This window comes from Ochotona princeps, chromosome 9 (assembly GCF_030435755.1).
Source record: "Ochotona princeps isolate mOchPri1 chromosome 9, mOchPri1.hap1, whole genome shotgun sequence".
Lineage (NCBI taxonomy): Eukaryota > Metazoa > Chordata > Mammalia > Lagomorpha > Ochotonidae > Ochotona > Ochotona princeps.
In genome coordinates, this window is record NC_080840.1 from 43,735,079 (window position 1) to 43,762,594 (window position 27,516).

General features: G+C 44.5%; 1 protein-coding gene across 2 annotated transcripts in view; it reads left to right on the forward strand.

The window, feature by feature from the left end:
* Positions 1 to 5,327: 5,327 nt before the first annotated feature.
* The window catches only part of LYN (LYN proto-oncogene, Src family tyrosine kinase), a 125,768-nt gene continuing 103,579 nt past the window's right edge, over positions 5,328 to 27,516 (forward strand). Inside the window, exon 1 of one of the 2 annotated variants that reach the window (XM_004580587.3) lies at positions 5,328 to 5,581. The gene's annotated coding sequence lies outside the window, so the exon portion shown is untranslated. The remainder of the gene's footprint in view (positions 5,582 to 27,516) is intronic. The other variant, XM_058668636.1, reaches the window with a different exon arrangement.

A 27,516-nucleotide genomic window follows, 5' to 3' on the forward strand; every position in this document is an offset into this window, starting at 1 on the left:
TTGTAGGTAAGAGTTTACGGAAGGACAAAGAACTTACAACATTAAAGTCCCTTTTTCAAAATTCTGATTCATTTTAAAAGGAAAAACAGTGACTGTTGAGTGGAGAAACCAGACAGACATAGCCAAAATCATGTGATCAGAGCTAACCTTACCACTAATGGGACAGATCGACCTACCGTATCTTCTTAACACCGAGGCACCCGAATCTCATCATGAAAATCCCCACACTAAGAGAGTTCTGGCATCACTGCTCGTGTGTGTGTGTGTGTGCATGTCTGTGTGTTTAATATTATGAAGCACAAAGAAAGGTGAAACATTATTTTAAATTAAAATGAGGCTAAAGAAGCATGAAGGTTAAATGCAAAGGATAACCTGGAATTTTACTTTACTATGAAGTATATTACTATTGTAGAAAGTATATTTGCTATTAAGTGTATTATTAGTAGAGTTTCCAATGTTTAAATATGGTTTGTATATTAACTAATAGTATTGTATCAATGTTAGTTTCCTGATAAGAGAATGGCTCTGCTTTCAGAAAACACCACTAAAGATGGTTTTCTTGTAATCCTGCAAACGACAGAGAGAAGGAAAGAAGGAGAGAGAGAAACAGAGAGAGTGCGCTGGTAAGCACAAATATGTGGTTAAATGTTAACAGTTGGAGAATGTAACACCAAAGGAAACATGGTGAGTTTTTGAGCTATTTTTGGAACTTTCTTGTAAATCTGAAGAATAAAAAACTAAAAAAACCCCTAAGGACACCTAGGAAACAGGTTTGGCAGTCCTAATTTTAGAACTCGATCCAGGGTGAGGTCAGCTTGATTTGAGGAGGTAGGCATCCCTGCTTAGCAATCAGAAGGGAGAGAGGGCTGGAGGGAAACATGGCACTGGGGCCTCCCAGAGAGACAGAAGTTTAGTCAAAATGATTCTCTTTTTCACCTTCTGGACATTCCCCAGCAGACCCCCAAGCCCCTAATCTGATTATAAGAGAATTTCTAGTTTATTGGTTTGATCTAATGACTATGTCTCACAATGTTGTGTGTCATTGTATGACAGATTTTTTTTTGCTGTGGATTTGATAAGATTCCATACCTAATTATGTCATTGGCATTATCAACATGACTGTATGGCTCAACTTTAGTACTTTATTATTTAGGCAGCTTGCTTCTTCCTTTATAGGATAAAGGAATTGAGAAGGGCTTGGACTAGATTTTGACCTATTTGACTTAGGGAACACTGTGCAATGTCTGTGACATTTCAGGCTGAGAAAACCAGACTTTCTTGATGTCAGACAGAACAGGGTACAGATCCCACCTGTTTGCCTCAGCAAAATGAATTTGGGCAAGACACTTAACCCTTCTGTGTTTTTTCCTCCATAAAGAACTGACCAGAAGGCTTTTTTTTTTTTTTTAAAGATTTTATTGTTATTGGAAAGCCGGATATACAGAGAGGAGGAGAGACAGACAGGAAGATCTTCCATCCGATGTTTCACTCCCCAAGTGAGCCGCAACGGGTCGGTACGCGCCAATCCGAAGCCGGGAACCAGGAACCTCTTCCAGATCTCCCACATGGGTGCAGTGTCCCAAAGCTTTGGGCCATCCTCGACTGCTTTCCCAGGCCACAAGCAGGGAGCTGGATGGGAAGTGGAGCTGCCGGGATTAGAACCGGCGCCCATATGGGATCCCAGGGCTTTCAAGGCGAGGACTTAAGCCGCTAGGCCACGCCGCCGGGCCCCAGAAGCCTTTGACGTCAAATGACTTGCCCAGCTCTTGGCCTGTGGCAGTTGTGGGAGAAAAGCTTAGAAATCCTTCTCAGCACACAGATGAGGCAACATTCCTGTTTCCCTTCCCACACCACTTCTTCATCCCTCCAACCTTCCGCTCTTTGGAACATGTAGACAGCTGTTTCAGACTGTTTTGAAAAAATCAGATTAAAAGATAAGTTTATGACATTAACATTGTGGCACAGGGAGGAAAGTTGCCACTTGTACCAATAGCATCTCACGCATGAGGGCCTGTTTAAGTTCCAGCTTCTCTTTCCCATCCAGCTCCGTGCTGATAAGCCAGGGAAAGCAGTAGATGATGGCTATGTACTTACAGGAGATCATGATGGAGTCAATGGCTCTGGTTGCAGTTTAAGCTAGCCTTGGCCAATGTAGGCACCAGGAGAGCGAACCAGTGTATGGAAGATCTCTTTCTGTCTCTGTTATTCTGCCTTTCAAATAAATAAATACAACTGTAACTTAAAAGATAAGTTTATCTTGATGCAAAAATCTTTGAAATCCATGCATACTCTTTCACAAATTTCCTTGTCTATGTGAAGAGAGAAAGAAAGCGCCTCTCTGCTGGTTTATGTCCCAAATGCCTACAGTAGGACAGGGTTAAGCCAGAACTCAATGCAATCACTTTGCTATGTAAGCCAATCCAACCAAATGTTCATCCTCCATGAACTGTTGGACTTTTCGGTTTTAAGATTTGTTTTTTTTTTTATTATTTGAAAGTCAGAGTTGCAAAGGGAGACACACACACACACACATTTTTGAGCCATTGATTCACAGGGGGGTGAAGCAATTGGGTCATGCTACATTGCTTTTCCACAGCTCATTTAGCAAGGAGCTGGGTAGGAAGTAGAACAGCCAGGACTCAAACTGATACTCATAAGGGATGCTAACATTACAGATGGTGGCTTCACCCACTATTCAACAGCACTGGGCCCAACCATGAGCTGTTCTAAGATTTCCTACTAGACCCTGTCCAAAAGCCCATTGTTTTAATGCCAATTCTGCCTGGGTTGCAAATATACAACTTAAATAACAGAAAGTAAACGTGAGTGGAAAAGGCACTTCTATGTAAAACTAAGTTGAATGTTTGAAAAGAGGGAAAGGTAGCATGATAAATGTAAGTTAATCTCCTGAATGAAGTGTGGATGAGCAACTGCAAATGAAAAAAGATGGATTTGCAGGCATTTCCTCTGCTTCAGCAAAGTTGTCACTGGAAACCAGCAAGGAGGCAGCCTGCATGTGCTTAGGAAAGCATGATAGCACAGAATGCAGAGGAGCACATCTTGGCCTTCCAGGAAAGACTGGCAGCGAGTGAATGGACCTGGGACTGAAGGTCAAGCAAAATGCTTAAGATACATTTCCAACATTTTAGGATTTCTCTACTTTAAATGATTTTGCTTTTCATTCATGAGTCCTAGATGCTTTGTTGTTGTTGTTGTTGTTACGAGCACTGGGAATATTCTGAAGTCCATTTGGTTAGCAATGCCCTAGGTTCTTTGCTAGTGGTTCCCAGTCGTGACTGCACCCTGGAACCCCCCATATGGGGCTCTTGAAATTGGATTCCTCTCTCACCCCACAATTCAATGCATCCAGGTATAACCTAGTAACGGGAACATTTCAGCTGTACAGGAGATTCCCATTTGTCACCAGTATTGAGCTTCAGTACCCAGTAGTAGTTGTTACTTGAGTCTTCAATCTATGGCTATGTTGGCCAGTCAGATGAACAATCCTGGTGTTTAATCTGCTGAAAACCTCATTGGAGCCTTGGGCAAACAAGCTGTGGCAGTCCCTGAGTTGGGTTGAGGAGTCTTGAATGCCTGAAATGTGGCTTCCAGGAGAGTCCACACCATGACAGCAGGATGGACTGCAGACCAGATGACCAATCTTGGTAGAAAGCTCCATGATCAGATGATGATGAGCTGGGTTGAAGGAGGATTTCCTCAAAGGCACACAGCTGATTTTCCTGTCAATGGATGGTGGTGTCCTTATAGACGTATGATTCTCATTATTCATAATAATTATAGTCTCTGCAGCTACTGTGAACATTGGATTCATTAGCTAACACAGAATCATGTGTTAGCTAATGAGGCAAATACACGGTTAGTTCCTATGAATCTTTGGCTACAACATTTTCTTCAACTGATCAACATTGATACTTCTTTTCATATACTTCTGTCCAACAACACTTTATTCAGTGTATTATTGACATTGAATCCACAGACAACCAAAGAATAACTCATGCTTGAGGGAGGCTTCTCTAACATTTTCATTTTCTCCAGAAGGCACCTTATATCCTCTTGGGCTGAGGATCACTAGACAGAACTGTTTTGGGAAGTGGTTTTAAATAACAGAATCACCAACATAAAGCAAAAAGTGCGCAAAAGATAACACTAAACGGACAGCCAAAAGTACACTGCTTGTTGTATGAAGGTTGAGCAAAGGAAACACATACATAAGGCTTTGCATTGTGGCATTCCTATAGTTAAAGAGAGCATTATGTGATAAGAATTTTTCAGCTCCATTATAATCTTACAGCATGACCCTGATAGGCCTAGTCTGTGGTTGACTTAACTGTCCTCATTTAGCATGTGACTGTGGTTTGCAAACCTTAGTACTCTTTTATTAGTAACAATGACTAGTGTATCTGATTGTGTTACAGTATGGCTGCCTTGACCTGTTGGAACATAGCTGGAGCAGCCACTTAAGAAAACTGGTAATGAAAAAAAGCAAGCGCGTAAGAGTATGTCTGGTGCCAGCAGGCCCCTATCTAAGCATCTAATGTTAATACAAAGACTGAATCTCCTACAGTGTCCCATAACCAGTGACCTGGTAAACTTGACTGGATAGTGCTCAGGGATCCGAGCGCTGGCTTTGAACAAGTGGGAGTCCCTCATGACTTAGATGTCTAAGTGGCATTTACTGAGTCAGAACAAGAACTTGAACATGTGGTTAGTCTATGAGCAAACACTGTTAGGCACCTGTTATGTGCCATGCACTGTGCTGCCTGTGGGCATGTAGAGGGAGAGACAGCGAGACAGAGAGAGAGAGAAATGAAATAATAACAGCCACCATCAGTGCATTCCAAGTTAATAGGCCAAAGGTTTCTACAGAAGGATGTCATGGGAGACAGGCATCCAATCCCTTGAACTCCAGTGTGCCTTTGCAGATTAAGGGCACAGGGAGACCCATGGCATCAAGGACAGCATTTCTCACCTTCTAGTTTGGAATGTTGGGAGGGATCAGAGGACAAAGCCTACCAGGAGCACCCAGCTTCCTACTTGGAGAGTATATGGGAGAGAAAGAAGAGGTTTCCTCCATGTGTCCAGACACCAAGGCCTGTTGGGGTTCTCTGGAGACCGGTCTCTCATCCCTCTCTACCCAAGGATGTGGGAACCCAACCTGCTCCCCAACCTGGAGCCATAGGTAGGGTCGGTAGGTTTCTTTGGCTGTAAAGTCCCAGTGACAACCGGAGCAAACACCCAAACCTTGCGCTGGGACCAAACGGTCACTTCCCCCGCCCTCTGGGCGCAGTATGCAAATCCCAGCACCAGGAAGTAGCTGGGACCTCACGGCCGAGCCCGGCGACAGCCAGTTCCTCTCCCACCGCGCCGGCCGCGTCGCCGGTCGTTCTCTGCCCTGGCGCCGCGGACCCCACGCGCGCAGACCCTAGCCACACGTCCTGCCTGCTGGGTCCGCTGTCCTTCCTCACGAGGGGCACCGGGGCCACTCAGTTGCGCCGACTCCTATGAACTAAATCACCGTGGAGCTCCACCGCCACCGTCCCGAAACTTTCACCGCGAGCGGGTGAGTCCCGGGCGCTGGCCCCAGGGGTGGGCTCGGGTGCCGGGCCGAGGCCTGCGGCTGTGCCACTGCCGGGAGTCCCCAACGCCGGCTCCGTTCGGCAGAGGGGCCAGGGCGCAGGCCGCCTCAGCGGTCCCGCGCGCCGCTTCCTGGCCGCATCAGCGGCCGGTGAAGGCACCAAATGACATCAGCCCGTGGGTGACCCGCGAAGCGAAGGCGCACGGGGGTGGGAGGATCCTCAGGTGTCGCAGTGGAGGAGCGCGGGGGCGCAGTGGGAGGCGCGGGCGCTGGCGTTCTGTAGCTGGTTCCCTAGCGTTGCGGGGAAGCCTTGGTCCAGGCGCAGCTGGCTTGAGGAAATTCCTAACATTGCGCAATCTGGTCTCTCCACTCAGTCCTCAGTTCCCACAGGCAAGGGAAGGGGTTCGGCACAGACCCTCTCCCAGGCTGGCGAACAGCTGCGCTTCTTGGTGGCCCAAGCAGCGACGTGACGTCGAGGGGCCCCAGCGAAGGTGACAGCCCAGCCTCCCGCTGCGCGGGCGCCTCTTGGCTGCAGACTCTTCTGGTGCCTCGGCAGATCGAGAGGAAACCGGAGTTATTTTAAGAATTCAGGGGTTGCCTTTCCTTGGCCTTTGGGGGAAGGGTGAGAGCGTCAGTTCCCACTTTTCCTGCCTTATCTAGGCCAGTTGGGGCCTTCTCAGACGCCTGCCATGCATGCATTTGTGATTCTACATCTTGTAGCCAGCCTGTGATCCTGTGTCTCCGTGTGAGTGTGTGTGTGTTAATGACCCCAATCCTACCTCTTCCCCTGCCTCCCCTGCTCAATCTCCTGGGCCTCAAAGGTTTGCTTTGGAATCCAGGCCTCAGCTGTTTTAGGAAGTGCTGCATGGTCGAAATTTTCTTTTTGAATTTTCTCATCTTGGGGAGAGCCTGTCTACCTTGTACATTCGATGAACTTCATACATGGTGGTTAACTGTTGTTGATGGAAATGAATTCCCTAATCTTTGCCGGATGGTGATTGTAAAGCAAAGATGGCAGGCCTGAGCCATCTGCCCTTCCTGACAAAACTGCTTAATAGATACAGGAGGAGCTGGCTGGCCTAGAGCAGGTTCAGCTCTCTGAGTTGTCCTCAGGAGCAGCCAGGGGAGATGTTTGGCACTTGAGCAGCTGTTTCGGCCCCTGGCAGCTGTGTCCAAGCCCCACTAACCCTGCTCCGGGAATGGGAGCTCAGAGACCAGGAGTCTCCCAAGTGCTTCCTGAGCTGAGGTTAAGGTCTGCAGGCAAAGTGTGTGGTGCAGTCATTCCTTCGTTTCTCTAGAGGTAAGGTTTGTGCGGCTCTGAGAAATATAGCTGGATCACAAGCGCTTTGGTGATGCCGCTCTTTGCATGTAAATGAGGGATCTGAATGAGAGGACCTAAGGGGAGGAAATGTAGGGGAAGAAAATAGGAGAGAATACATCTAAATTGTGGTTTTTCCTGTCATTTGCTAGAGTTGGACTTTGGAATAAGTCGAGGGGGCCACCCAGGCAGCCAACATTGCCTTCATAGTTGCAATAGACTTAGATTACAGTATGTCTACATGGACACGGCGTTCTCCACCACCATGGACACTGGGAAAACAGCTTAGTATGTACAAAACCATAGTCCTGATGCCTAGCACACAGTCAGTGGAAGGAGGCATGAAGGCCTACTATGAGCCCTGTGCACAGCTAAGGACAGAGAGGTGACACAAAATGGTCCCTGGGCAATTGATGCCAGCGTGTATTTTCTGTCTTGGTTTCCAAGGCAGAGATTTGAGGCGCTCTGTTAGCCACAAAACTACTTAGCACTAGTGCCCTACACGGAAACCTCCACCCAGGACTGTCTTCTTTGCTGCTCTCTCCTGGGAAAAGAGGACTTGCCATGGAGCTGTCTGCTTCTTGCAAAGGAAGCTAGCCCCATCTCTTTGTCTTGGGTTCACTGCTGCTGGTTGCAAGAGTGTGTGAAGACTTTGCAATATCTTCATCCCTGCCTTCAGTAACTTTGTTTTAGCAGGAAGATGGTCCAGGATCAATTATTTGTGAATCAAAAACTGTGAAAGACTTTTTATGCCACTGGCATTTGTATTCAGAAGCAAATGACCAAAATGTCTGAGATTCCAGTTCATAGATAGAAATATATAGAGTTGTAATGTAACAAAATTAAGTATGACAATATGCAAATCCATATGTGTGTTACAAGTAAGAATACAATGTGTTTTTGCCCAAAGCAGGGGTCCTGTTTGTAACTTGCTGCTACTGAAGGTCTCTGTGCTGCATAGGTTATTAACATTGAAAGGACCCGACAATCATTGACTAAGGACATTAGTCAAAGAGCCACTGGATGTGGAGATGGCTTCTCATCTTTCATAGGCAATCATGACCATTTGCTTGTTTAGGGCCCTAGAAGCTTCCTGGCTCCTACAGGATAGGTAGGAGAAAGTACAAAAGTACAGGTATCAGGGGTTTGTCTGAGGCCACAAGCTAAGTGGAACAATAGACATAGCTGTGATGTCTTTGACATTTTCTACCTGTAGTAAGTACTTAATTACGTGAAAGAAAATGAGCTATTTTTTAAATGGGTAAACATGTATTTTAAAAATAGAGAGGTGAACTTCTTTTTGTTGCTTGGTAGTTTTATGAACCAAGTGGCTGCTGTCCGGGATGTGGAAACAGATGCCTTTTTAATCAGGGCTGCCTGGAAATGAGTTTCTGTATCTGTAGTCATGCCTTCCTGCTGGGGGAGTGGATCTAGGGGTTGATCTGCCTTAACTGCTGTGGTGACACCAGCACTGGCTGCTGTTCAAGGAGCTTCATGGCAGCCTTGGGGCCTATTGGACGCTTATGGGTTAATACAGAAGTTCCCAAGGAAGGTTAAGCTAAAGGACTCCCTGCAGCCAGGAACCCTATCCCTCTGTGTGGTTGTTAAAGCAATGAGACCATCTAAAAGGTAAAAACAGAAAGTAAGGGGGCTGAGGACATAGGCTCCATGTGAAGCCCATGTCCTGTTTCTGTTCACCAGCAGTGTGCAAGGCAGCATCTGTTGCCAGTTTTCCGATGCTGGGCATGCATTTTCTCATGTTCTTGAACGTTAGTAATGAAGAGAAGCACATGGAAGAGGAAGTTGGTTTTTTTTTCTTCACTCATAAATACTGAAAGAGTTCTTGTAGCTACCTAGTTTCCTGGTACTTAAGTTGCGAAAATTTTGAGTTCACTGTGTCACCATTTCTAAAATGTCTTATAAGTTTGTAAGTTCTCATTTGGGAGAGACATCCAAGCCTAGACAATGTTATGGAAATCTGCCAAGGAAGGAATTATAACTTTGGCTTAAGGGCTGAATAGCAAATTTAATTGCTTGAGATATTACTAAAATAAATTGTCAACATTCCTTATTTGCTGCAAAGCTATTTCTTGAAAGTGGTCTACGTTGATGTAGGATTTTCTCAACATGCCATTTTCTTCACTGTGCTTTATTAGCCCTCTTGTATTTCTCATCCTCTCCTGTACCTCCTGTCTAAAGCTCTTTCTCTCCCCATTTTACAAAGCCATCTCTATTAAAAAAAAATTATGTATTTATTTGAAAGGCAGACTTTTACAGAGAGAGAAAAAAAAATCTTGCATCTACTAGTTTACTCCCCAAATGGCTACAATGGCTGTTGCTGTGATGGTCTGAAATCAGGTGCCAAGAGCTTCTTCAGTGTCTCCCAAGTGGGTTCAGGAATCCAAGTTATTGGGCCATCCTCTACTGCTTTCCCATGCCACAAGCAGGGAGCCGGATGGGAAGTGAAGCAGCCAGGACACGAACCAGTGTCCATGTGGGATGCTGGCATCACAGTTGGTGACTTTACCTGCTATGCTACAATGTTTATTTTCAAAGCCATCTTTAAGCCAGAGGCTGATATGGCATGTGTTGACCATGAATAGGAAGAGACAGGAACTCTTTGCTCCAAGTGGGAACAATGGACAGGCTCCGTTTTAGTTGCTTGTTCATAGCCCAGGTTCTATGTGTTGAGCTTCAAAACATTGGGAAGAAGCCTTCAGATGTGTAGCTCAGAGCATTTTTTAATTTGTTTCACTTCCTTTTTACAGTTCATGCTTCAGACAAAGTCAAATATCACACTAACTACCTACACCCTCATCCTTCTGTTAGTATCTCCACTTCTCTCACTGCTCATTATTGACCCCGAAGTGAACCTAGTGCCCTCCCCTCCATCTTGGTAAAAACAAACAAACAAACAAACAAAAAAACTGGTGGAAAACCATGAGGATGGGAGAGAATACCAGGGAGGTTGGGGACAACACTGATTTCTTGTACCTCCACCCAAGAGTAATGACATGTTCTTGGGGGTTGGCACTTCTGGGTGGCTCCACTCTTCCTGTAAATGTTGACCTCCATGAGGGTGAGGGGAATGAAGAAGCAAGTCTCAGAGAGGCCCTCTGGGAGAGTGAGGACCACTTCTGCTTTCCACAGGGAAGCTGTGTAGGGGACAGCAGAACTGTAGCTGGAGGCCCCAGGGTGGAGGCTGAGGGAAGAGGCAGGCAAGGAAGTGATACTTCTCCGGGTCATTTGCCTGCCGCCCCACCTTCCTGGTTGGCCTGAGTTCCTTTGCTCTCAGAGCTGTTTCTTCTGTCTTCTGGTCTGCCCATCCTTGGATTGTTCGGGGGGGAGGAGGGAGAGTTGAGAGAGTGGGAGGAAGGAGGTGAATCCATACTCATCAGTGCAACGCCTTCTCTGGGGAAGAACTACCGTGCTGTCTGACCTTTCTTCAGCAGAAAGATGCACATTTTAAAATTACTCATCTTGGAAACCTGTGAAATGCTATGTGTATTTTTAAAAAATCTAATGTTTAGGCAATATTGCCATTTCTTACTCCAAATTCAGTTGTTCAGAGCTACTTTTTAAAACTACTTAAGCTGTAGCCTCTTGAATCTTGGTATGAAACAGTAGCTGTTAAAAGTTACTTGGCCACAGCCTATATAAACAAATAGGAGTGTACTTTGTGTGTGTGTGTGTGTGTGTATTTAAAAGGCAGTGACAAAATGAGAGCTTGTCCATCTGGTGGCTCACTCCCCAAGTATCCTCAACAACCCAGGCTAGATCAGGCAAAAACAGGGAGTCAGGGGCTTAATCTGGGTCTCTCACATATATGACAGGGGATCAAATGCTTGAGCTATCACTTGAAGGGTCAAAATTGCAGGAAGTTAGACATAAAGACAGAGCCAGGACCTAAACTAAGGCACTGTGGTATGGGAGCCTGCTTTCCAAGTTGCATTAGCAGGGATCTGCACCGGAAGTGGAACATTCAGAACTCAAACTGTCGCCCAGGCAAGATACCAATGCTGCAGGCAGCAGCTTCACTCATGTGCCACAGTCCCACTCCCCAGTTGATCCACATTTTAATGAAATTCTTGAATATCCTTCCTAGGACACCACTGTGAAACAAAAAACAAACAAAAGCAGACAGGGTAATAATGTGCCTGTGGACACAGAACTGACAGTATTTAATTTACCAAAGCTTTCTGGATTGCCTCCTGGGAGACAGACACAGAGTGAGGAGCTGGGCTACAAATCAGCATATGTTGGATCCAGCACAGTGGCTCAATGGCTAATCTTCACCTTGCAAGGGCTGGGATATTATATGAGCACTGGTTTGTATCCTGGTTGATTCACTTCCCATCCAGCACCTTACTTTATGGCTTGGGAATGCAGTGGAAGATGGCCCAAAGCCTCAGGACCCTCCTGGCTTTGGATTCGCTCAGTCCTAGCTATTGAAACCATTTGGAGAGTGAACCAGTGAATGGAAGATCTTTCTCTCTGACTCTTCTTTGCTCCATAAATCTGATCAGCCTTTCCAATAAAAATAAGGATCTCTGTGCAACAAGGATCTCTGTGTCGCCAGAACTCACTACAGGGGGCTATGATAAACCTGACAGGTAGGCAGGAAGGGCACTAGCTATAATAATAATAAATGATGGATTTTATTGTCCAAATGAAATGGAAACAGAAACCTTTTAGTGAGAAACCATCACAGGCAACTTTTTACCTAGACTTTTTGATCTTATAAGACACTGATGATGTAGCATTCATTTACTGTTTTGAGTAGGTACATGATTAACAGTGGTGGCAGGGGCACAGAAAGACCTCCCCAGAGATTAATTAGGTGCCAAGAAATAACATTTTGTTGCTGTTTTTCATGATAACAGATGGCTTTCCCCTGTAATGGTCACTGCAAGTAAACCCTCGACACCTGTCCTCAATGATGTTGCTCCCCTCAGATACTCACCTAACTGTTCCCAGTGATGGATGATAACATTGTAGAGGACATGAGCAAATGGGAGTAGCAGTCAAAGTTTCTGTGCAAATATCAGTATTTCCTATTTGATTTAAAAGAATGAAATCATTGAAAAATAATATTTTAGTGTTGGTATTATTTTTAGAATATATGAGCAATTATCTTAAAACCATCACCAGGGTGGGCATTTGTCCTGGCTGAGATGCCTGTGTCCTCACTCTGAGTGCTCGGATTTGATTCTCAGCTCTGACTCCTCACTTTGGCTTTGTGCTAATGCATACCATAGAGGCAGCAGTGATGCCTCAATTAATTGGGATCCTGCTGCCTACATGGGAGAGCTAGTTCCTGAGTCGGCTCCAGACCAGCAATTGCAGGCCTGTGGGAGTTAACCAGTAGGTAGAAGTGCTCTCATTCTATTTCTCCCTCTGTCTTTCCCACCTTCAAGTAAATATATATAAAATTTATAAGCACAGCTGTAACTGGGCATGGTAATATTTGGTCAGTGGCAAGCAACCGCCTCCATAATCTTATAGAAAGTTGGTTGTGTTCAAGGTGCCTTTTTGGCGTGAGGGGAAGTGGTATAAATGGGAAGAAAATGGACTTCTACATTCCCATCTGGGCTTCACCACTTGTGACTTGGGCCAGTTACTTATTCTTACTGTTTCTTCCTCTATGAAATGCTGGTAGCACCACATCTCGACCTAGTGCTGACAGTCAACAGAGCTCATGAGTCATCCCGAGCGTTGTTTCCCACAGTAGGTGGGTAACAAAGGGAGCTGTTCTTACTGCTAGGGTATGCACTGCCACCTTAGAGGGTAGGCATGTAGTTCCTTTCTTATCGGCAACAGAGACTGGGTATGTTTATACATCGTCCCAGCCCCAAGGAGGCTCACAGTGGAGCACACAGTGAGTCATAGGCCATCCAGTTAGCCCATCATGTGATGGGGCTTAGGTGTTTGGCGAGCCAGATTGATCTGCCTGTAAGGTCCCTGGAATGGCACTGAGTCCTAAGCCGTCCAGGGCCAGAAGGGTGGCCTCTGCTTCCCAAGGTGCTGAGTGGGAGCACAGCTCTCCTTGATGTACCAACTGCTCTGCAAGCAGCAAGAAAGGGCTCTTGTAGATAATGAGAAGGTGCTGAAGCCAGGATGTGCAGAGATAAGATATTCACTGTGGAAAATCGTCAGAGCAGTGTAAGATGTGATAGGACCGAAAACTTGAAACACATGAAAACCTGAGGAATTCCTTGACCTAGGCTGCATCTTTAAATGATGGGGGACTTTGCAACCTGGAGAGTGGCAAATAAGCTTGGTAGTAGGCACAATCCTTGCATCCACAAATTTTTTTTTTGAGTGGCAGAAATGCAGAGAGGCTAACAAGCTCCCATCTGCTTGTTCTAAAGTCAGTAGTTAGGAGCTCAGTCCAGATCTCCCAGGTGGTCACGTAAGGAACCATATCAGCAGGAAACCAGAGGCAGGAGCCAAATGTGACCGTCAAACCCAGACTCTCTGATGGAGGGAGTGGGCATCACAACGTTAAGGTTGAATGTCTGCACTGAGATTTTTTTTTCCCCAAAGATTTATTTATTTCAGAGAGTTGAAGCGAAGGAGAGGCCTTCCATCTGCTGCTTCACTCCCCCAGATGGCCACAACAGCTGGGGCTGGGCCAAATCAAAGCCGGGAGCCTCTTCTAGGTCACCCAGATGGGTGGCATTTGAACCATCTTTTGCTGCTTTTCCCAGGCTTCTAGCAAGGAACTAGGTCAGAACTGGATCCATTGCCTCTGTGGGATGCTAGCATTCAATATGGTGGCTTAATCCACTATGCCATGACACCAGCTCCACGATTTTTTTACATAGGAAACTTCAGAACATTTGTGGAAAAATAGAATGATAAAATAAGTTTATTATTTAATATGATAAAGAAATGTTTATTTTAGCATAAAATATTGGAGTCCTTACATAATTTTTTTGTAAAACTCATTTCCACAGTTTCTGAAAATTGTTAAGAGTTTATAATAAATATAATCAATATAACATCATAGGAACTGATTTTTTGAGAGATTTTGCTTTTATGTATTTGAAAGGCAGAGTTACAGAGAGAGAGGGAGAAATAAAGAAACACACACACACTCATATACCCTCCATCTGCTGGTTCACGCTGCAGTGGGTGCAATGGCCAGGACTGACTCAAGCTGAGACCAGGAGTCCAGAATTCTGTCCATATCTCTACATTTGTGGCAGAGGTCCAAATACTTGAGCCATTCCCTGCTGGATCTCAGGTGCTTTGGTAGGGAGCTGGATCAGAAGTAGAGCAGCTGGGACATGAAGGGCTGTTCTATAGGATGCTGGTCTTGCATGCAGTGACTTGACCTGAACTGCAATGCCAGCCTGCAGAACTGATTTTTCTTTTTGGGGGCCATATTGGTTTTGTGAATTGTTTCAAATTCAATCTTAAGGTAAATTTTGTGACTATCTACATATGTATGACTATGATATTTCATGTTTTTTGAAGTGTTCAGTAATTGAAGGCTATCATTAATGGAGGGATTGACTAAATTTTCTTTAGATTCTGTTATAAATAGGTGATTCTGAAGGGTCAGATAGAAAAAAAATGTCCCACTGCTTTGGTGAATGTCCCTTGGATATTGTGTTGTTCTGCAAGCATGATACAACTTTAACTGAGGTGCTGCTGTGAATTGCACATTCCTAGGTGACCTGTTGCCTTCTGGTGTCAATGGCCAGCCATTGACCTGTTGATGTCCCCTGTCTTCCTTGATGCTTGTCACTGTTCGAGTCCTAGAAACTGACAGAAGGAAGAGATTCTGCTGGTGTGTCTTCCACACGCTCCTCAATGGGTAGTCACTTTCTTTCTTTTTTTTTTTTTAATTTTTTTAAAAATTTTTTTATTTACTATTTTTAATTCATTAATTACATTGTATTATGTGACACAATGGGTAGTCACTTTCTTTTGCACGTAGTATCAAAATGTTATTGCTTGCTCCAGGTCATTTTAGCACAAGTGGTAGAGGTCACCTTGTGGGGCCCTGTTGACAGAAATATCACTGGGATTGTTCATTTGTGGACCATTGCATAGGTAATAATTTTTTTTCTCTTCACTCTTGTCCCTAGCTATTCAGTTGCTAGAATTCTCATGTATGACTTTGACCTGAGTCTTATTTAAATACCTTTTATTCATCCATTAATTAACAGTGTAGTTGACAGAATCACGTATAACTTGTTCCTCTTTCCATGTCTACAAAGCTAAGTAAATTCTTAAGTCCAAATGTGTGGGTGGCTTAAGAGTGGTTTCTACTCAGCTGCATGGGCTCAAACATCCTGTTCCAGGGCACCGTGCCAGTGCACATAGGCATTTCTCTGTCCTGGATGGTTTTAGGGATCCAGCTGTACTACTTGTAATTAAACGGAGCTCGTTTTTCTAATGTCAGGGAACCTAGTGCATTGATTACCAGCTTCCACTTGTGCTTCTCAGAGTTCTAATATTTGTTACAGGGAGAGAAGGAGTGAGAGTGAGAGACAGAAGACTGGGGGATAATTTGGCCCAAGGAACTCGTCAATCTATGAAGTAATGCTTTTTTATCCATAATTCATAAAACATCTCTTGGATGTTTACCTACTCATGAATGCACATGCATGTGATGTGTAGTCACACCCGTTAGTTCTCAGTAGCAGAACTGCCTACTCTACACAATCAGCCCTTAGTAATCTTGGCTTCAGTCAACCTTGGATTGGAAATATTTAACAGAAAATGGATTTTGTGTTGAATATGCACAAGATTTTTCCTTCTTGTTATAATTCCTGAAACAATACAGTAAAATGCAGATCACTGCCATTTTTAAGTGTATACAGGAGGGTTGTGTAGATCCTATGCCACACCATGTCGCAGGAGGGATTTGAGCATCTGAGAATTCTGCTGTCTCTTAGGGACCTTAGGACCAACCTCCTGCAGATAAGTGAGGGAAGATTGTATTCACAAAGAGAAAGGTCTTCCGTCTTGTTCACTCCTGAAATGACCACAATGGCTGGGGGCTGGTCCAGGATGAAGCCAAGGTCTTGAGACTATTTCTGAGTCTCCCGCCTGGGTGCCAGGGTCCAGGCACGTGGAGCATCCATCTTTGCGCTGCCTTCCCTGGTGCATTATCAGGGAGCTAAATAGAAAGCACAGTAGCCAGGACTCAAACTAGAGCTCTGATATGGGATGATAGCACCAAAAGCAGTGGCCCACCCCACTGTTTCATAGTACTCAGCTCCTTAAAACATCTTTTACATGTATAAGGAAGAATGCACATTTCTGTTTTAACACAAAATATGCAAAGTACACTGATATTGGAGTCCTAAAGTCACAGATGTGGCTTGGGTCAAGACCAGCCAGTAGTATCCACACCTCAGGAGGAGATCTGAGCCTGAGTTTGATGATCTACCATTGAATTCTCCCAGCCAGGGTTTCTGATGGTGGCCAGTTTGCATCTTCACTGTGAGTTCTTTCGGAACCTCAGGATCAATAGAGGATTGGAATGAATCCAAGAATGGAGGGAAGTGTTGGACTAAGGAGCCTGATCAGGGCAGAGCAAATTCCCAGTGGAGAAGTGAGCTGCTCGGTTGGAAGCAGAAGGAGGAAAGATGGGGAAATCACCTGACTGGCTGCTATTTTGTGGTGAGGAATGTAGGTCATGGATCAGTGACAGTGCCGCAGTCCAGGAGACACCCTGTGGCGTGTTGGGGAGGGATGTTACGGCGACAAATCAAGAGTCGTGCCTGCTTTGTTCGGTGCTTGTCTGGACATTAGATGGTGTTTCTTAAACTTTCAGGCCTCCTTTTCTGTAACACATCAAATGGTACTAATGAACTGCTTGTCTGATGTCTTGGCTATTTTTGTGAGGATTAAATGAGTTCAGGTATTTGAGAGCTCTTTGCTGAATCTGTCTCACAGCACACTTTGGGCTGCTCTTTTGCATTGAACTACAACACCCCTTTTTTGATTTCAGAGGGTACCTCTCATCGCTCTGAGTTTATCATGCCTGACCCTGGCCTGTCAAGATTGGAACTCATTTACCCATCATTGCAGCTGGGGGTGGGGAGGGGAAACAGATTTGCTGCACACATCAGATGCAAAGTCAGTTTCTTAAAATGCTATGGTAAAGGCAGAGAAAAATTCTTTGTTGCTTGGTAATAGTCCTCAAGCATCCTGTTAAAAAAAGCTATATTAATTTAAATGTAGTAAAAATCATGTCTCATTTGGTAGAGGTGCAACCTCAGGCCTCCCATCTGTTTAGCTTGCAAAGAAATGCTACAATCTCATTAAGTGAATGGAGAACCAGGCTCCTGCCCAGAGAGCTGCTCCAGGCAGGTTCAGTGCTCTCAGAGGTCTCCTGTTTGGCCACTTACTGATCTGGGGTTGATTTCTCCTGACACACCAAGAGGAGCAGGCATGAACGTTTTCATTCCCATGGCTCCTCATGCTGCTTATCTCAAAGGAGACCCCAGGGACTTGAGTTTGCATGAGTCCAAAGGCCTAGTAGCATTTGCCTGGTAGCCCCCTCTTCTCACTATTCAAATTTACTTCTTTCATATTGTCTTCCTCCCACTTTAGTGGAAAACTTACTACTTTATACATGTTATGAAATACCTCAAAATTTTTAGTAAAGCAGTGTAGCACTTTAAGCCATTAGAATAGCTTTTAAAGATTAATAATAAACTTATCTTCTGAAGAAAGTTAGAAACATTAAAATAGATTTAGACTTGATTTTAGGAAGCAACTTTTATTTATTTTTTCAGTTGGAAGGAAGAGTTACAGAGATAAGCATAAAAAAAGAGATCTTTTATCTGGTGATTCAACTCCTCAAATGGCCACAGTGGCCAGAGCTGGACCGATCATCAGCCCGGACCCAGGAGATTTTTCTAGGTTGTCCGCATGGGTACAGGGGCCCAAGCACTTGAACCATCTTCCATTGCTTTCCTAGGCACATTAGTAGAGATCTAGATTGAAAGTGGAGCAGCTGAGACTTGAACCACACTCAAATAGGATTGCCAGTGTCACAGATGGAGGATTAGCTTGCTACACCATGGCACTGGCCCCAAGAAACAATTTTTTAAATAAGATTTATTTCATTTATTTGAAAGACAGTAACAGAGGGAAGGAGACACAGAGAGAAAGAAATCTTTCGTCTGCTGGTCCACACCTCAAATGGCTGCAACGGCCAGGTCTGGGTCAGATGGAAGCAAGGAGCCAGGAGCTTCTTGTATTTCCTACATGGGTCAGGGATCCAAACACTTGCGCCATCTTCTACTGCTTTCTCAGGAAAATTAACAGTGAGCTGGACTGGAAGTAGAGTAGCAAGGACTTGAACTGGCACCCATATAAGATGCTGGTATACTGGCAGCAGCTTTACCCACTTTACTACAATGCTAGCTTCAAAACAGCTTTTTTTTTTTTTTTAAGAAGACTTATTTGAGTGATAGAGAGAGTGAAAGTCATAGACAGTGAGAGAGAATGACACACACAAAGAGATACTGCATCCATTGGTTCAGCCCGAATGTCTGCAACATCTTGGGCTGAGCCAGACCCAAGCCAGAAGACAGGAACTGCATCTGAATGCCTCATGTGGGTGGTGGGGATCCAAGGACTTGGGCCATCTTCTGCTGTCTTCCCAGGCTCATTAGCAGGGAGCTGCATTAGAACTTGAACCAATGCTCATATGGAATGCCACTGTTGCAGGCAATGGTTTAGATGGCTCTGCCACAGTGCTGATTCCTGTTTTGTTTCGTTTTGTTTAAACTGATGTTCAAAGTTTTGCTTTACTGTTCTGTGAATTTAATATATATAGTTTCAGTAAGTCATCATCACAATAATGCATAACTGTTGTGCCAGCCACAAAAGAAATGCTTGTGTTACTCTCACCCACAACCCCAGTAACCATTGATATTGTTTGTTGTTTTAGCTTTTATTATCCCTATAATGTTATGTAAATAGAATTACATTGTGTTTCTCTAAGTTTTAGAGCAATGATTTTGTTGAATTAAGATTTATATACCATATCATTTATTCATTTAAAACATAAAACTCATTAGTACTTAGTGTATTCAGAACTATGCAACTGTCACCATGATCAACTTAAGAACAACTTTTGTTGCTCCAAAAATAAAGGCTCTACCTATCAGCTGTCACTACCCGTGTCTCCCAACCCCCACCTCCTGCTTGCTGAGTCAACCATTAATTTGCTTTCTGTCTCTATAATAGATTTCAGGCAACTGTTTTTAGTATTTGGCGCAAAGCTTCTAACATTTCTCAGACAGTTTTCAGTTTTATTTAACTTTCAAGGTGAAATTCAAGAATTTCAGTGTTGCATGATCCAATTTACAATACGATTTATGTAAAGCTAAACACAGCTAGGGGTAAAAAACCTTATTACACTTTTTACCAGGAAGCATGTGCAAGTGAAGCAGTTTTTTCTGTGCCTTTCTTGGTCCTGTCCGTTGGAGTCCTCCAGGATGGCAAACGGCAGAGTTGTTGTCTGGATTGAATGCCACTTGGGATGGGGCTCTGAGAGCTGTTTTTTCTTTCTTTCTTTCTTTTTCTTTCTTTCTTTCTTTCTTTCTTTCTTTCTTTCTTTCTTTCTTTCTTTCTTTCTCTCTCTCTCTCTCTCTCTCTCTCTCTCTCTCTCTTTCTTTCTTCCTCTTTCTTCTTCTTATTCTTTTTTAAGATTTATTTATTTTTCTTGGGAAGGAAGATTTATAGAGAAAAGGACAAAGATCTTCTGACTGCTGGTTCACTCCCCAAGTGGCAGAAACGGCCAGAGCAGAGCCAATCTGAAGCTAGGAGCTAGGAGCTTCTTCCAGGTCTCCCACGTGGGTACAGAGTTTCAAGACTTTGGGCCATCCTTGACCGCTTTCCCAGGCTACAAGTAGGGAGCTGGCTGGGAAGTGGAGCAGCCCAGATAAGAGCTACTGCCCATATCAATACGTGCAAAGTGAAGATTTAGCCCCTGGGCTGTCGTGTCGGGCGCAGAAATCAGGGGTAACCCTGTGGGCATTGTGTTCTGCTGTAGTGTGCTGCTCCGCTTCCTGCTGCCTGCTGGGGCTGGCAGTTTACATCGGAGAGTGGTCCCTGCAAGCCATGGCTCCTCCAACTGGAGAGCTGTGTGATCAGGGCTTTCAGATGGACCACAGGAGATGGTGATCCATTGAGGCATGCTTCTTAGCCACTCTGTGAGAAGCAAGGTCGTGTAGGAGCCAGGCACAGGACCTTGTGCATGCTGTGCTCCCATTTTCACGCCTACAGGTTTTTAATTTGGGGCAAGTTGTTTAATCTCCCCTCCCCTCTTCTCCCTGGTTCTTTCTATCTAAAAGGCAAAGCATGATCTGCCACTTGCTGGTTCACACTCCAAATGTCCCCAAAGTTAGGGCTGGACCAGACCTAAACTGGGAGCTGGGAATTCAATCCACTTCTCTCATGTGGTTGGCAGAGATCTGAGTACTTGGGCTGTCATCACTGCCTCCCAGGAGTACATTAGTCAGGAGGCTGAACTTGAACTTGAACTCAGGCACTTCAAAGTAACATGTAGGTGCCTCAAGTAGGGTCTGAAATGCTGTGCTGAATGACACACACTGTCACTTAGCTCCTATTCTGTTTTAAACTGTTGTACAATCCACCTTTCTGCGCTCTTCAGTTATTGTTGTTGTTTTAAGATTGATTTATTTAAAATGAATAGTGCAAAAGAAAGTAGGTGGAGAGAGAGAGACAGAGGAAGAAAGTTCCATCTACTAGTTCATTCCCAAAATAGCCGCAATGATTGTTACTGAACTGATCCAGGTCAACATAAGAAGCCAGGAATTGTATCTTGATCTCTCACACGGGTTCCAGGTCCCAAGCACTTGAGCCGTGTTCTGTTTTCTCAGGATTTTAGCAGGGAGCTGGATCAGAAGTGGAGCAGTTAGGAGTCAAACCAGTTGTCACATGGGACACCACCAGTACAGGCATCAGCTTAGCCCTGTGTCACAAAGGCAGCCCCCGTGTATGTTCTTGTTTCCACGTGTCCATCTGTTATTGGTGATTAATAACAGAAGGTCATTTCGAAGTTTCACTATGGTTGTGTGGATATACTCCAAACATAACAGAGGCTTGATAAACATTTAATATTTGCGTTTCTTTTTGCTAAGGTCATTGTTTTTAAGTCTTAGAACTATTTAAGAAGCTATTTTGATGGCAGTTTATTAAAATTACTGAAAGGTCATTTGCAAACCAACCCCCCCTTTTATTTTTAACTTGTAAAAAGAATTTTGCAGAGGCTGAGGTCATCAGGACCTTGGTGCTGGCCTGGACCTGAGCCAGCACTGTATTTTGAAACATTGGTCAAAATGCAAAAGCAGGGCCCGGCGGTGTGGTCTGGCAGCTAAAGTCCTCGCCTTGAAAGCCCCGGGATCCCATATGGGCGCCGGTTCTAATCCCGGCTGCTCCACTTCCCATCCAGCTCCCTGCTTGTGGCCTGGGAAAGCAGTCCAGGACGGCCCAGTGCATTGGGACCCTGCACCCGCATGGGAGACCCGGAAGAGGTTCCTGGTTCCGGGCATCGGATTGGCGCGCACCGGCCCGTTGCGGCTCACTTGGGGAGTGAACCATCCGACGGAAGATCTTCCTCTCTGTCTCTCCTCCTCTCTGTATATCAGGCTTTCCAATAATAATAAAAATCTTTTAAAAAAGCGAAGTATGTTGCTAACAGCAACAATGGACAACCCACATGGGGCTGATAAGCTTTCTGTGCGGGAAGCTGAAGCAGCTCACAGTCTTAGATCACGCACCCACACAGCATCTCCCTCAGATAAATCTACCCACACTGCCCTGTCTGAGGATGCCTGGTCCCCGCGCTGTGCGTGGTTCCTTCCTGAACACCAGCAGGTGGTGAGCCACATCATCCGATCTGAACTCAGGTTTCCTTCAGATAAAAGACTATCTATTCGGAGCAGCAAGAAAAAGGAGCTGAGAAATGATCCATTTGGGCCCAGAAGGGAAGGCAAGTTGGCTGCTTAGTTGAAAAGGTTTTCTGATGTTGCCAGTGCAGTAATGACTTGCATTATCATCCAATAATTACATTTTATAAAAAATATAATTAAAAAATACCTTTTTCATTGTGTGTCCTCTGGTAGGGAGAAGTTCTTCTCAAGGGGTATTCTTGATATCCTCATTATTGATGAAGTTCAGCTATCACCAGTAATTCGTTCATTTAGCTGCTGAGTGGCACCCACGTCAGCCTGATTTCCAAACTGATGTGTTCTATTTAACTTTGGAAGTCTTTTCAAAAATTTATTTGTTTGTTTGTTTGAATGTCAGCGTTACAGAGAGAGGCAGGGGAAACAGAGGAAGAAATCTTCCATCTGCTGGTTCACCCCTCACCTGGCTGCATTGGCCCTAGGGCTGGACCAGGCCAAAATCAGGAGCTCCTACATAACATGGCCAAACAACTGGGCCAACCTCTGCTGCTTTTCCTAGGCCATTAGCAGTGAGCTGGGTCAGAGGTGTAGCAGCTGGGATGTACGAACCAGTGCCCAAATTGGATACTGACATTGCAGGTGGAGGCTTTATTTTCTATGCCACAATATTGGCCCCTGAAAAGTTTTTTTCCCCAAAATCTCATGACTGTAATATGCAGAAGGCAATGTCCTTGACTTTGCTTATCAAATTGACTTTCTTCAGTGACTGAAATGTTGTAGTCTTTTCTGAGACTAATAAAAATGATGCAGTGAAAACTTACTTTTCACTATTAAAATCTCCTTTAAAAATCTTAATTTCTTTGAGAGACATAGAAATAGGGAGACCAATAGATGTATAGTAAAAGAGAACCCAAGAAAAAGATCAAGAAATAATCTTCCATCTATTGGCTTACTCCCCAAACTCCAGGAACAGCTAGGACAGAGCCATATATTCTCTTACCTCTCTACTTAAAATGCTGCTACAGAGCCCTGGGCTTTGAAATAACAGGGTTTTGATTAACAGTGAAAGGAAGGTTATGTGAGACTCATTCTCCGTTGAGTATCTGTGACACTGGAGACAACGCATCCACAGTGCCTGGGAAGTGGCATCAGCTAGACAGCCAGGACTCTTGCTCAGCCCTAGGGCTCTGCCTTGCTGGATGTCTCCTGTGTGGTATTCGTTTCCTCAGCTGGCTATTTCTATCTGTGAATGATGGCTCCCTGAACAGAGTACAGAACATTCAGATTCCCTTCTGGAGTGCCTGCTGAAATCCTTGCCTCACTTCCTGCTGCTGTGCACTCTGGGAAGCAGCAAGTGATGGCTGGAGTAGTTGGGCCACTGCCACTCACCCAGAAGTCTTGGCTCCTGATTTTGACCTTGGACACAACTCTCCCCGACTCCTGCACCACCTTCTGCTGCCCTCTGTCCTGCTTTCCCTTTCTTGCAATCTCTGCACTGTGACTTTCACATAAATAAAAATAGTAAATGTCTTTTAGAAAGGAAAATGTATTCAGATTTCTTTATTTCCATTCATCATCGAGTCTTCTATGTAAAACCCTAATAGTTTCATCTCCATGAAGTAGGTATAAGTGGAAGTGTTTCACATAGACCTAATGCAACTGTTCAATTGAACTGTTCGCTCTCAAAGATAGGCCTTAGTGTCAAGCACAGAATTTGTTTGTGGTGCATCTGTGGCCTGAAAGAGACAGTTGATGTTCTATACTTCATCACTGCAAATCGAGGAGCTCAAGCTTCACCCCAGGCAGTGGAGCTGAGTGCTCTTGTTTCTGTTGGGCTGTGAGCAGAACTACAGAGTATTGTCTATTCAGAAGGGACATGGGGCATATAATTAAATAAACCTTCCAACTCACAGTGTGAGCCTGGTGCAGGACCTGTAAGAACCGTGAACCGTGGAACCACAGCTTCATCCTCAACAGGTTGCTTGAACCTTTTCCTAGTGGAGCCGAAAAGCACAGCACAGCAGGGAAGGCTCCTGGCATTTGCTGAGTTAGTGTAGGTTACACTTGCCAGAGGTGAACAGGTGAGTGAACCTAAGCTCCAAATGGCATTCAGACTCTGACTAGGACTAGTGGGGTAATGACTGACAGACACAGGAAGGATTCTGGTGGAGAAAGGATGTTGAGTTCCCAGAATGGGTCATCACTGAATCATCTGTGCTTACCTGCACTTACATTGATGTTGTGTCCACAGCAGAGCACACGAAAGAATGGAGTTCCTTCTTGGATGTTACCCTCTCCTCCCCTCTTCTCTTTTTCCTTCCGCTCTCTTTCCCTCCCTTTCCATCCTTTCTTATCTTCTTCTATCCTCTCCAATTTTCTTCCTTCCTTCCTTCTTTCCTTCCTCCCTCTCTCCCTTCTTTCTTTTATTTGTGAAGGAATCCTCATATGGCTGCAATGACCTGAGCTGGGCCAGTCTGAAGCCAGGAGCCAGAAGCTTCTTTCAGATCTCCTGTGTGGGTGCAAGCGCCCAAGTGCTTGGGCCATCTTCTTCTGTTTTCCTAGACACATTAAAAGGGGATTGGAGTGGCCCAGCACGGTCGACTAGCAGCTAAATTTCTTACCTTGAATACACTGGTATCCCATATGGTTGTGGTTCTAATCCCAGCGACCCTGCTTCCCATCCAGCTCCCTGCTTGTGGTCAGGGAAAGCAGTCAAGGACGGCCCAAAGCCTTGGGACTCTGCAACCGTGTGGGAGACCTGGAGGAAGTTCCTGGATCCTGGCTTCATACTGGTCAGCTGTTGTGGACACTTGTGGAGTGAAGCATCGGATGGAAGGTCTTCCTCTCTTTCTCTGCTCCTCTAAGTATATCTGACTTTTTTTTTTAATTTTTTTTATTAATTATTTTGCATTATGTGACAGTTTCATAGGCTCTGGGAATCCCCCCACCCCTCCCCACGCCCCTCCCCCCTGATGGATTCCTCCACCTTGATGCAGTATTACAGTTCAAATTCAATCAAGATTCTTTCCTTGAAAACGTATACCAAGCATAGAGTCCAGCTACTTATTGTCCAGATGGGTTGAACAGTTTCTTGGGGAGACCATTTCTGGTCCGAAGTTAGAGCTGGTAGAATATCATCCCAGTCAATTAAGAGTCCCAGTATAACATCAACAGCAATTTGCAACATTATGGAATTGACATGGTTTTGAGTAACCAGTATGTTAAAAAAAAAAAAAAAAGCAAGTTCTTAACCACAACCTATGATTAGCTCATTGACATTTCAATTTTGGTTTATATACAGAACCGGCTGCTATATACCTTAAAATGGCTATAAGGTACCATTCAGCTGTCTCGTGTCTATTTCATTTTCGTATTTAGCCATTTGTTGTGTTGAAGTATAATTTTGCTGATCTTGGCAGATTTTAGGATAATCTAGACTGGCTTGTAACTCTAACAAGACATTTGTTTACAATTAAGGTGCAGAACATTTTTTTGTGGGGGGATGTGCAGGGAAATCCTCAGCACCATGCTGAGGAGTGACTAATCTTTGTGTCCCACCCAGCGAGGCATGAGCCAATCCACGCCAGCTCTTTCCTGTCAGATTCCAAGCTCTACTTTTTGTTGTTTGTCTATTTATTTTAGGTTTTTTTAGTTTGTATGATTGTTTGTTTGCTATGAGGGGTTTTTGGAGCGATCCCGATGGTCATTGCGAGGGAGGGCGGGGGTCCAGAGGTGGAGCCAGGCTCGGACCAGAGAAAGCTCTCCTCCCTGGTCCCGAAGGACATTTATTGTTCTTCTGTTTCTGCGGACCGCTCAGGGCTTCTGGTTGTCTTTCCGATGAGGTTGGTTTCTGCACGGTAGTGTTTGGACTTCTTCCATCCCCTGCAGAAGCTCCGGTTTGGGGTGGGTGACCTCAGAGTACTCGGCCTCCGAGGGCATCCAATTCCCTGTGGCCTCCTTGGCAGTTGGGATATAGTCCTTGTTGCTCGTATTAATAGTTTGTGGTGAAGGTCTGGGAGTCTTCATGGTTGGGATCCAAGCTTCCTCCTTACCACCTGCTCCACTCTGGAGTGCCCCCCTGCTCCATGCACATGACCTCCTGTTAAGAGGTTGTCAGGATCGCACCCAATTCCCCCCTCATGCATTGGTATAGTAGTTTTACTATTGTTTAGTGCCGCTTTGAGTCTGTTGTCTATGAATTACCAGATTTGATCTTGATAGGCTATATTGTACTTTTTCCTCACTCTTTTTATGGTCCTGAAAGACTTCCCTGCACTCCCCCCCCATTACGGATTAACATAGCGTATTGAGGGTATAGTAGGTTTTACAGTTTTTCGATGTAGATCTTAAGTATTCTGACATTAATTGTTGGTTTATAGATTATATCTCATTATCTTATTGCATTGGATACAGGTTGTTAGAGATTGCACTAATATTACAATATACTGGTTAAGTATATCTGACTTTGCAATAAAATTAAATAAATCTTAAAAAAAAAATAAAAGGGGATTGGGTTGGAAAGTGTAGCAGCCAGGACTTGAATTGATGCCTGAATGAGATGCCAGTGCTGCATGTAGCAGCTTAACTTGCTATGCCATAGTACCGCCCCCAGCAGAAGACTTCTAATCTGTTTATTTCCTGAAAGATTGGTAGTCAGAAACATTCTTAGTAGTTCAGTCCATTGTCCTCTTTAAAAAGTATATCACATCTTTTCCTACTTTCTTTTCTCAGCCCTGATACTGATGACTTAATGATTTTTCACTGTTCCCACTAGATCATTTTTTCCTTTGTATGCTTTAAATAGATATCTTGCGGCAAGAATTTGACCTCAGAGTTAAGATGTTCATGTCCTATATTGGAGTGTGTGGGTTTGACCTAGCTCCCACCTCCAGCTTCCTGTTAATGCATACATAGGGAGACAGCAGTGGTAGCTCAAGTCATTTGTTTCCTGCACCCCATGTGGGACATTTGGAGAGTTCCCAGCTTCTGGCTTCTTCCCAGCCCAGATTCTATCTCTGCAGAGTGGACCAGCAGTTGGAGTTTCTTTATGCCTCTGTCTCTCTTCCTCTGTCAAACAACAACAAGATTTCGTAGAGTAGTTAAGATCTGTACAGACCTTTTGTCATATATGCAATTTTTATTTTTGTGGAAAAATCTATTTTGATTATTTTAAAATGATTTTTAAATTTTTATTGGAAAGTTAGATATACAGAAAGGAGCAGAGACAGAGAGGAAGATCTTCCGTCCATTGATTCACTCAGCAAATGGCTGCAATGGCCAGAGCTGTGCCGATCTGAAGCCAGGAGCCCGGAGTCTCTTTTGGGTCTCCCTCACAGGTGCAGGGTCCCAAGGCTCTGGGCCATCCTCGACTTCCTTCCCAGACAACAAGCAGGGAGTTGGATGGCAAGTAGGCCACCAGGATTAGAACTGGTATCTATATGGGATCATGGAACATGCAAGACAAGGACTTTAGCCACTAGGCTACCATGCTGCGCCCTTGATTATTTTTATTGTTATAAAATATACATGCCAAAGAATTTACCCATTGAAACCATTTTTAAGTATAGGGTTTTGTTTCACTGTGTACATTCATGCTGTTCTGCAAACATCACCTCCAGCTTTTTCAGAAAACTGTCCCATGTATAAGTTTACCTGAATTGTTGCAGGGTGCGAGCGAGATCACACCAGAC